This window comes from Grammomys surdaster, unplaced genomic scaffold, assembly GCF_004785775.1.
Source record: "Grammomys surdaster isolate TR1022 unplaced genomic scaffold, NIH_TR_1.0 449, whole genome shotgun sequence".
Lineage (NCBI taxonomy): Eukaryota > Metazoa > Chordata > Mammalia > Rodentia > Muridae > Grammomys > Grammomys surdaster.
In genome coordinates, this window is record NW_021604868.1 from 622,698 (window position 1) to 629,841 (window position 7,144).

Genomic DNA, 7,144 nt, shown 5'->3' on the forward strand with positions numbered 1-7,144 from the left:
ATTATATTATATTATATTATATTATATTATATTATATTATATTATATTATATATTATATTATACTCTAAGTTCAATATGAATTTGAGAAATCAAGTTCTTGATTTTGGTAACCTTAATCAAGGATTTGTATGATCAGATAAGGAATAGTAAGCAATCATGCAAACTATATTAGAACTGGAATGTCTTGGAGTAGCTGGGAATTAACCATAATATAAATTTGACCAGTATAATCTGAATCAAATATATCTTGGCAAACAAAATATCTTTTTATAGTCCAATTTGATATGCCTAATACCAAGCCCAGGATAGTTTGTTGGAAGGAGTCCACAGAGAAATATGGAGATTCTCTTTACCTCTCCTATTAAATCAAATTTTATGTCTTTTGTTATAGATAAGTCTAATCCTGAATTAATTTTAGTGGTAGTAATCAAATCTCTTATTGTCTTTGGTTTAGGAGCGCTGTTGTGGAGTTGGCAGCTTGCTTGGATCTATTGCTGTCACTGGGCCTGAGCATTGAAATTCTAAGCTGACACTGTAAGAGAACCTGTTTGTGTCATCATGCTGCCCCCTGGCGTTTATTTTCCCATTTCTCCAAATTGGATTGCCTTTGTCATTGGTTCTAAATCATAATGATTAGCCAAGTAAATACCCTTCTTACATTTTGATCTATTTTTTTTGGGGGGGGGTCCTATTATACTGAGGTTTATTAGCATGTTTTTGTTTACATTATTTTTGGCAGTGTCCTCTTTTTACACATTTGAAGCACATGGATTTTGTGCTTTATGCTCTTCTGTGTCAACATTTTGGCATGCTTTTATCATATTAGCAATAGTGTGAAAAAGAGTAGCAACTACAGAATGAAGGTTTTTTTTTTTGCAATTAGAATTTGCATTTTCACAAGTTAATGAAAGGGATGAAGTAGCCTTCACATCATTATTATCTATCTGTCTTTATATAGCTTGTACAACGTAGTACATAAAGGGCTCTAGAATTTTGTCTGACAGTGGAAAACTACCTTGAGGAAGTATTAATACCAGGGACTTTACTCCATACATTTATAGAAGCTTGATTGATTTGCCTATTAACCTGTAGAGCGCTATCAAGCTGTTGGGCCACTGTTTTAATATTTTCTTGTTCAATCAATTGATTATAAGTTATTTGAGGGGATTCTGCTTTTGATTATGAAGCATAGACTGTTCTGAGCAGTGGTGAGAATTGTTTACATAAGGGATTGCCAGTCAAAGGTCGCGTTTCACACACATTTGTGATAGTATTTTTTAAATGTCTTTGAACCCATTCTCTGTAATACTTTTGTTTAAAGATCTTTACATATGGTATATTGGAGCCCATCATGGATAAGATTTGGTCCTACTTCTCTACTGAATGCAAGCACAGTCACCACTTCTCCTGCCTGAGAAGCTTCTTTACGGTATTTTTGGAAAGCGCTTTGTGGACATTCCATTATTAAGTATTATTATATTATTATGAATTATTAATTTATTTATTGCATTACCATTTAACAGAGAATTAAGCAGAGATGGTGTACAGGACTTAGTAGGAGGGAGTTTTCTGGTCCTTTCTTTTACTTTTTTTTAACTTTCTTTTTTTTAGTTTTTACTTTTTTTTACTTTTCATAACTAGTCTAATCTGGTTCCAAAGGACTAAATATTTTAATAAATCTGGTTCTTATAGGACATGCGTAATCAGATATTCCATGGTCAGGATACCAGGGACAATATTTAGTTTCTATGTTAAGATTATATTTTCGTTACATTTGTCCATACCCTTTCATCCCTTCAAACTTTCCCATATACCCTTTCCTCACTGTTCTTCAAATTCATGGCCTCTTTTTTTTACTATTATTGTATGCATATATGCACACATGGGCATGTGCTTGTGCGTGTGCGCGCGTGTGTGTGTGTACGTGTACACATGCATATTCCTGGATACAATATTTTCAGTTCATATAATGGTGCCTGTATATGTTTTCAGGGCTGACTCTCTGGCACTGGACAACCAATTGGTGTGCTCTTCCCTGAGGATGGCCACTTCTCCTATTTCCAACTGTCTTCAATTTTCTGGACTTTGTTGTATAGGGTTCAGGCCTTTTGGGCTTTTTTCTCTCCAGTTTGGAATGTTCATTGGTGCCATCTTTGTTCAGTTCAGACAGGGACTATCTATCTATCTATCTATCTATCTATCTATCTATCTATCTATTATCTGTCTGTCTGTTTGTCTGTCTATCTATCTATCTGACTTTTCATTGATCATTTGTGAATTTCACATCATATACCCTAGCTCCATTCATCTCTTCCTACACTCATACCCTCAGGCTGGCTCTGCTGCTCCCCCGCCAACAGTGTCAGCTCTACTGTGCTGTCCAGGTGAGGTGCAGGCCAACTCTCCTGAATGCTACAGCTGGTGAGGGGCAGGGACAGCTCTCCTGCTCTCATGACTTCAGAGCCAGGTCTCCCACCCACTGCAGATGGTGAGGCATGAGGTGAAGAGAAGGGTATCTCTCCTTTCATTCCACTGCACAGAAGCTGAGGGGTAAGGTCAGATCTCCCAAACTTATATCCTCAAGACCGTCTCACCCACAACTCTGGCAATGTGCAGTGCTTCTCTCCTGAGTACTGCAGCTGGTTAGATGCGGATCCTGTGGCAGAAGCCCAGGATGGCTTTCCATGATGGCAGGCCCCAATAACACGAGAAAGTCCATGGGTTCCAAAGCTTTATTGTTCATGGTGTGTGATAAATGGTCTAGATATGCACCTTCCCCTGTTTAAGCCAGGGTGGGCCTGACTTAAATAGGGAGGGGGAAAAGATGAGGGGCTGAGAAAAGGAATAACTTAATTAGCTACGCCCTCTGTCCTTTAGGTAACTCATGAATATGGAAATCTCTCAAGGCTGAAGCCTGTAGTCATGCCCTCTACCTGTGTGTGGATGGTGACACAAACCTCTCTGAGAGGGGCTGCTTAGCCAAACGTGACTGTAAGGCGAAGGTTAATGGAGATAGACTGAGTATCAGGAGCCTGAAATCCGGGGGCGTGGTGAGATATGTGCCGTCCCCACACAGGCAATGAACACCTGTTGGGTCTCCAGCTATCTCAAAACCAGTGCTCTACCAGAGAGACCAAGTCATCCTTTCACAGTCCTACAGTTAGGGGTAGAGGCAAGGGTAATTTTCCTGCTCTCATGCCCCCAGGATCAATTGTCCCATGATGCCCAGGTAAGGAGTGGGGCCAGTTCTTCAAAGCCCAGACTGGGGATGTCTCTCTAGACTTTGGTGGTAACAGATCCCTGCTGCTGCAGGGCCACAGACTGAGACACGACAGTACAATACCATGGTCTCACACCAGGCTGTTCCTCACTACCCCTGAGTCTCCAGTTCTGCGTCTTTTCACTGTGCCCACATCCTTCTGTTTCTCTTTCTCTTCCATTTCTCCACCACTTACTTGTTTCTCTAGGTGGTGACCTGGGCTCTGTGTGTCTGGAGTCATCTGAGGAATGGTTTCTGGAGTGCTAAACTTAGTTCACTGCCCTGCTCGTGCATTATGGAGCTGGGCAGGGATCACCTTAGGCATGGTCCTATGGTCCTGCATGGTGTTGGACTCATGGTCATCACAAACTAGCTCCATGACTGGGCCTTGTGGTGCCAGTCTAGTGGTCATCTCAGGCTTGCTTTTTTTCAGGGAATGTTAGTTAGTCTACTAATTATTCAGATATTCATAGGTCATAATACTGAGTGTAGACAAAGACCCTTTCCTCTCTGTCACCTTCTCAAGCACATGTGACACAGCAGCCACACCTTCAAGGCATCTAATGTTAGGGAGAATATTTTTTAAAAAATAACAGCCAATAGTTTACAAGTTTGTCTTTATGAAATTTTGGCTCCAATTCTTTTAAGTAAAGTTTTAACTGCTGTGCCTAAGGGTAGTGGTTTGAAGGAAAATGGCCCCAATAGGCTCATATATTTGAATGCTAGATCCCTAATTGATGGAACAGTTTTGAAGATTATAAGGTGAGGCTTTATTCAGAAGGTGTGTTGATGTAGAAATTTCTGGATTCTTTGGATACTGTTAGGTCACAGTGATGTTTTGCTGGGCCAGACAAGTGAAAGGATATTTTGCTGAAGCAGACACAGGTAAGAGGATGTTTTACTAAGGCAAACATGTGAAAGAATGGTTTGCTGAAGCAGACACTGATGAGAGGGTGTTTCCCTGAAGCAAACACCTGAATGAATGCATGATGTTTAGAAAGAATATAAATATGACCACAGATGGTGGGACAAGGCTTGTACTTTGGTTTGCTTTGCACCATTTTGAGAATGCTCTGGCACTTGTTGGCCTTGTACCATGTTGCTGTTCTTCACTTGTCATGGCATCAGAGAGAGTAACTTGCCAAAGAATATGTGATATTCTGGTAGCTTCTGCTTCCACGAACTAGCACCTATCTAGTCGATCCCCAAAGTTTATTCTGGATCAAGCTGCTGCCGCTGATTCATGTGTAGCATCTGACAAGTGAACTGGGCTAAAGCTGCTGATTCCTGTTTGGTGGTTTGCTAGTAGACTGAAATGCTGATATCTTGACAACAAAGACTGGAATCACCCTAAAGAACTATTTCTAAACAGGCCTACTTCCCCTATGTCCTAATAACCTTTAGTTTCCACTTCCTCTGGTGGGTGGTGGGCTAGAGGGAAGGTTAAAGCATTTAAGAACTCTTATGAAAGTAGATTTTGAAAACTCTAAACCTACAATGTGTCAATGGGAGTTGGCTTTGAATTTTAAAAGTGCATGCTAGGCCCATTTTCATTCTCTCTGCCTCCATAACTTGCAGGTAAGATGTGAGCACTAATCAGCTGCTCCAGTGACACACCTGTCTGCCCATTGTCATGCTCCTTGCCATGATAGTTGTGGTCTCATCCTTTGAAACCATGAGCAAACTCCCAATTAACTACTTGTTAAATTGAGTTGGTCATGGTGTCTCTTCCCAGCAACAAACAATAACTAAGTCAGTGGATATGAGCTATAGGAGACAGGGAATTCCCATAGTGCAAGCAATCAGAGAGCTAAAATGAGAGAATAGTGTTGGGGTTCAGGAAATTGCTACTCAAACCATATGTACACAATCTCAGTTAAGAAAGAATAGTTTATTGAATGCACACCATAATACTAGATGTTCAGAACTGCAAAAAAGGACTCAGGAGCCTAATTGCAGTATTAGTTTGGTCTCAGAGTAGACTTTTTATATGAAAAACCAGGTTCAAAAGTTCAAAGGCAAACAGTGAAGTGATACAAAACACTTTTGGCTAATCATCTAACTGATTGGTCCGGAGAGAGATAAGAAGGGTGGTGAATAGGTAGTGAACAGGGAAATTTCAGAACATTGAGATAACAGGGTACAAGTGATTCAACCATAGCTTTTTGGGTTATTAGTAGCATTCTTCAATGTCAGTTAGAGTTTGAACTCAATTTCACCTTGTGAATAACATGGAATCCAAATACAAAATAGCTACAGTTATGTTAAAAGAATCAGGCCTCAACAAGTAGAGGTATGCTGTGATTGACAGAGATCCATGATCCTTTCTTTTGACAGAAGTTGAAACAGAATCAAACTGGACTTGGCAAATAAAAGAGAAAGGAAATAAGAGAATGTAGGGAGATTTCAGGGCATAGAACACCTCTTCCTGATATCACGTTACCAGTTGATTTTACTTGAGACATACAAATATCCTTTTTTTCCTGGACCTCCACAACTGCAGGCAGATAGAGCTGGGAACTTTTTGGAAATTCCCGGACCTCTTACTCTTAATCATTTTTGGTGACCAAGACTTTCAAAATGTATATCCCCAATAAGTTATATATCATCAACAAGGTATCTTCAAGATATGTTTATATGCATTCAGAAATATATATTCCTCCCACTGACTTCTCCAAAATATTTCACTAAAGCAATAAAGGTTTCTTGCTTAGGGCAAAAATTGCATGGCTTATATTCATTAGTGATTAACTCCAAGTTACCCATAAAAATATCAGTATTGCTTTAAGGGAAATATTCATGGACTTTTTATTCACCTGACTTAATTGTTGTCTCTGAGGCTAACTGCCTCTGTCTGCTAATCTAGGCCTAGTACTGCAAGCCTCTGTACAATCTTCTGTAGGCTGAGAATGTTTTCAGCTTCTGGAGACTTACTGCTGAATAAGCTCACCCTTTATAGCTCTTTCTGAACTCCATTGGCTGGTTCAACTCAGCTGTTCTGGTTCAAATTCCTCTCCAAGGTGACTAATTCAATGTGACTTCTCTCTTGGCCTCTGGCTTTCTACTCTACTTGGCCTCAAACTAACTCTGGGAATCTGTTCTGATCTTCTGGCTCCTTCTCATTCTATGGCTCATTCTGTCTTCACGTGTGTCTAGTTTGTTCTCTCTTCAACCTTTCTCTGTAAAACTCTCCTGGTAAAACTGCGTCCTTCTCCCTCTGTGATGCTGTCTCTTTTCCTGCCTCTCTTTCCTTTCTCTTATCATAAGAGTTGTGCATATCTCATTCTGTCAGTCTTCCTCTGATTCATCACTTTGTCTGCCACTCAGTTAGACATCACTTTCAAATATGGGTGCTTTCTTCTGCAAACTAACTTTATCCTCATTATTTGTGATTAAAGGTATGTACTAAGAGTGAGCCACACCACAGCTAGTGGGTATAATTAAAAATCTTTAAAATGGAGTTAGAGTTTATGCTGTCTTAATGAAATGGTAGTCATAGGTTCTCCTCCAAGATCCATGATTTTGATGGACTTGGGTAGTTGGCTAGGTTTCCTGTACCAGAATGGTTTGCCTCTCATAAGTGGGTCTTAAGTATAATTAGAGAGTTGCTGGTTACTAGAAAAGTATGCATGCTGCTACTTCAACCGTAGGGTTATCCTGTTGTGATGATCATTCTCATGGTTCATAGGCATCATAGCTGGGTAGGACTGTTCTTGCTTCCCTCTTTTGGAAGCTTGCATGGCTCCTTCTAGTATCATGAAAGCTAGTTCTCATGGAGAAGGGTAGTTCCTGCTCAGGGGTCTCTAGTCTCTGAGTCTGAAGTGCATAGTGTCTTGGGGGCAATCATGGGCATTGAAATAGTCTGTTTTGATATTCTTTTGTAC

General features: G+C 40.1%; 1 non-coding gene and 1 pseudogene across 1 annotated transcript; both read right to left on the reverse strand.

Annotated features, from left to right (window-relative positions):
- The window catches only part of LOC114632885, a 34,681-nt pseudogene extending 32,227 nt beyond the window's left edge, over positions 1 to 2,454 (reverse strand).
- Positions 2,455 to 3,699: 1,245 nt separating this feature from the next.
- Positions 3,700 to 3,831, reverse strand: LOC114632899. Its single transcript, XR_003713151.1, has one exon. It is a non-coding gene; the product is annotated as a small nucleolar RNA SNORA17 (small nucleolar RNA).
- Between the last annotated feature and the right edge of the window lie 3,313 nt (positions 3,832 to 7,144).